This window comes from Pseudorca crassidens, chromosome 1 (genome assembly GCF_039906515.1).
Source record: "Pseudorca crassidens isolate mPseCra1 chromosome 1, mPseCra1.hap1, whole genome shotgun sequence".
Lineage (NCBI taxonomy): Eukaryota > Metazoa > Chordata > Mammalia > Artiodactyla > Delphinidae > Pseudorca > Pseudorca crassidens.
Window position 1 is genome coordinate 20,208,242 of NC_090296.1, and position 4,593 is coordinate 20,212,834.

The 4,593-nt window shown below is 33.0% G+C and overlaps 1 non-coding gene across 1 annotated transcript; it reads left to right on the forward strand.

The window, feature by feature from the left end:
• Window positions 1-2,006: 2,006 nt before the first annotated feature.
• On the forward strand, window positions 2,007-2,113 carry LOC137207174 (U6 spliceosomal RNA). Its single transcript, XR_010934964.1, has one exon. It is a non-coding gene; the product is annotated as a U6 spliceosomal RNA (small nuclear RNA).
• Window positions 2,114-4,593: the final 2,480 nt, after the last annotated feature.

Sequence of the window (4,593 nt, forward strand, 5' to 3'; positions counted from 1 at the left end):
CTGTACTTATTCAAAGGACAGTGTCTGTCAAGGATGTCCTGAAAAATAAAGTAATGTAGGTGGATTAACTCTACCAGATACGTGAACATTCTGTAAAGCCTCTAAAATTAAAATAGTATAGAACCATATGAATAGACAGACTAACTGTATGGAACAAAAAACTCAGAAAGAGGTCCAAGAACATTTGAAAATTTTATATATGATAAGATTAGCATTTCAAATACTGCAAAATAGAGTAACTTTTCAATAAATGTTATTGGAAAAACTGTATAGTCATTTGGGCAAAGAAAAAATTGGATCCATAACACACATTATACAGCAGAATAACCCCCAACAATTTCGGAGATCTAAATGTAAAAATAAAATCATACAAGCAGGAGAAATAAGCATGAGAAAAATTTATTTGTTACCTGGGATTGGAGTCAGCTTTTCTAAATTTGTCTGAAAAATCCAGAAAAAAGTAAAAGATTGATAACTTGTTCCATTAAAGAAAAATTGCATGACAGGAACACGAGTCAAAATTAAAAGACCATAACAAACTGGAAGAAAAATGTCTGTAACTTTTTATTTTTATCTCAAACAAGGAACTCATAAAATCAAGAAGAAAAAAACTAAAAGCCACTTAGAAATAATTTTTCACAATAATACAAAGGTTACAAAGATTTAAAAATGTTAAAAGCACCTGTGAGCATCTGAGAAGATATTCAGATCCAAATTTAATCTTTACAGAGATATAATTGTTTATATTTCAGACTGTCAAGCTCCAAAATCTTGTCAACACCCTCTCTTTAGAGAGATGATAAAAAATCTGACATTTTCAAAATTGCTCAAGGGAATGCAAAATGAAGTGAATCTTATGGAAATTATCTGGAAATATTTAATAAACATCCATAACATTTTATTATTTTATCCAGGAACCCCATTTCTAAAATTTTGTCATGAACATTTATGCCAAGAGAAAACTTATATACAAAGTTATTTGTAAAAGAATATACTAAAATCAACACAAACATCCTTCCATAAGAGGTTAATTGAATATACTCCAGTATATTTACAAAATTATATACTAACAAATCATTTATAAAGAACAAATGAAGAGCGTCTATAATTTTTTTTTAATTTGTGCTTAACCATTTTTTTCTCACTATCCAACAAAATGTATTTTTGAATCGTTATACAAGTAAAAAGAAGTAAATCTTACAATTCTCTAAATCTATACCTTTCTTTTATTTCTTGATGTATTCCCTTTATATTTGACAACATCCAGGAGAAAAAAATGGGTGAAATGACAGAAAAAGCTACTCCCTAGATATTTACAGGTGATGTTGAAAAACCAGTTATATACAATAAATCTTAAGAGAAAATAAAATTACAATAGCTATTGACACATACATGTAGAAAAATTGCAAGCAAATTTCTAAAATAGTGATTGGTGGCTCTTCCTATTAACTGAATCAGTTCCACCAATGTCCAGAAATTTAGAATATTTCCAAAAACTCTCCACTATCTCTATCAAGGCTTTTTAAATTTTGTATTTATGTAAATCAGTGTGAGATTAAAAACACCATAATTATTTAGTTTATGTCATAGATATAATTAAAATAAAGCCAAAAATAAGGTTATATTGCAAATATTTAAAAACTATGGGAAGAAATAAAAAACAATTCTAGTTGATAAAAAGTAGTTTTTGCTTGTTTTAAAGGTCACTGAAAGAGGATAAAGTCTAGAGTTAATAAAATATTATAGAGTGATATCAATAAAATCATTAAGTAAAGAACTCCAAAATCCATTCCTGGATAAAGGCAATCTACAGACTCAATGCAATCCCTGTCAAATTACCAATGGCATTTTTCACAGAACTAAAACAAAAATTTTAAAATTTGTATGGAAACACAAAAGACCCCAAATAGCTAAAGAAAACCTGAGAAAGAAAACAGTGCTGAAGGAATCAGGCTCCGTGACTTCACACTATACTACGAAGATACAGTCATCAAAACCGTATGGTAGTGCTCACTTTGGCAGCACACATACTAAAATTGGAATGATACAGAGAAGATTAGCACGGCCCTTGCACAAGGATGACATGCAAATTCATAAAGCATTCCATATTTTGTGCCCTTCCTCACCGTCTGGACACCCTTTGCTCTTCAGCTCCAAAGGAAAAGCTATGGGTCAAAAGCACAACATCTGGCACTCCATGCTGACATTGTGATTTTTCACTATAAAAAAAAAAAGGTATGGTACTGGTACAAAAATATAGATCAAAAGTCTTTTGACTTTTGAAATATAGACCAATGCAATAGGATAGAAAGCCCAGAAACAAACCCACACATGTGTGGTCAATTAATCTATGACAAAGGAGGCAAGAATATACAATGCAGAAAAGCCAGTCTCTTCAATAAGTGGTGCTGGGAAAACTGGGCAGGTACATGTAAAAGAATGAAGTTAGAACATTCTTTAACACCATATACAAAAATAAACTCAAAATGGGTTAAAGACGTAAATGTAAGATCTAATACTATAAAACTCTTAGAGAAAACAATAAGCAGAACACTCCCTGACATAAATCGCAGCAATATATTTTTGGATCCACCTCCTAGAGTAATGAAAATAAAAACAAAAATAAATAAATGGAACCTAATTAAACTTAGAAGCTTTTGCACAGCAAAGAAAAGCATAAACAAAATGAAAAGACAACTCACAGAATGGGAAAAAAATATTTGCAAATGAAGTGACTGACAAGGGATTGATCGCTAAAATATACAAACAGCTCATGCAGCTCAGTATCAAAAGCACAAACAACCCAATCAAAAAAATGGGCAGATATAAATAGGCATTTTACCAAAAAAGACATACAGATGGCCAAAAAGCACATGAAAAGATGCTCAACATCTCTAATTATTAAAGACATGCAAATCAAAACTGCAATGAGGTACCACCTCACACTAGTCAGAATGGGCATCATCAAAAATTCTACAAACAATAAATGCTGGAGAGGGTGTGGAAAAAAGGGAACCCTCTTGCACTGTTAGTGGGAATGTAAATTGGTACAACCACTATGGAGAACAGCATGGAGGTTCCTTAAAAAAGTAAAAATAGAACTACCATACGATCCAGCAATCCCACTACTGGGCATATACCTTGAGAAAACCATAATTCAAAATGTTCATTGCAGCACTATTTACAATAGCCAGGACACGGAAGCAACCTAAGTATCCATCGACAGGTGAATGAATAAAGAAGATGTGGCACATATATACAATAGAATATTACTCAGCCATAAAAAGAAATGAAATTGAGTTATTTGTAGTGAGGTGGATGGACCTAGAGTTTGTCATACAGAGTGAAGTAAGTCAGACAGAGAAGGACAAATATCACATGATATCACTTATATGTGGAATCTAAACAAAAGTGATACAAATGAACTTATTTACAAAACAGAAACAGACTCACAGACTTGGAAAACAAACTTATGGTTACCAAAGGGGAAAGGTCAGTGGGAGGGGTAAATTAGGACTCTGGGATTAATATATACACACTACTATATACAAAATAGATAATCAACAAAGACCTACTGTATAGCACAGGAAACTCTACTCAATATTCTGTAATAAGCTATATGGGAAAAGAATCTGAAAAAGAATAGCTATATGTACATGTGTAATTGAATCACTTTGCTGTACACCTGAAACTAACACAATATTGTAATTCAACTATACTCCAAAATAGAGTAAAAATTAAATTAAAAAAGCATTAGTCTTTAGGAAGTACAAATCAAATCACGAGATACCACTTCATACCCACTAGGATGGCTGTAATATGTAAATGACAAATAACAATTGTTGTTGAGGATGCAGAGAAACTGGAACCCTCATACATTGTGGGAGATGTAAAATGATACAGCCACTTCAGAAAATAAAGAAATAGTATCAAATAACCCAGCAATTCTATTTCTAGATATCCATAAATATCAAGGAGAATCAAAAACATACATTCAAGCAAAATTTGTACAGGAATGCTCATAGGAACATTATTCATGGCAGCCTACAAACAGAAACAACACAAAATGGCCATCAACTTATGAATAGACAAATAAAATGTAATAAATCCATACAATATTTTATTTAATATTTAACCATAAAAAGTGCTGATTTAGCCAAAAAGTATTTAGCAAAAAATGAAGTGCTGATACATGCTATGATGTATCTTGAAAACATTATGCTAAGTGAAAGAAGTCATGTATAAAAGGTCACATAATGTATGATTCTCTTCATATGAAATATCCAGAATAGACAATACCATAGAAATAGAAAGTAGATTAGGGAGGGGTGAATTGTGAGGTACCAGGTTTCTATTTACAAATATTTATAAAAATATTCAGTGATGGGGCTTCCCTGGTGGCGCAGTGGTTGAGAATCTGCCTGCTAATGCAGGGGACACGGGTTCGAGCCCTGGTCTGGGAGGATCCCACATGCCGCGGAGCAACTAGGCCCGTGAGCCACAACTACTGAGCCTGCGCGTCTGGAGCCTGTGCTCCGCAACAAGAGAGGCCGCGACAGTGAGAGGCCCGCGCACTGCGATGAAGAGTGGCCC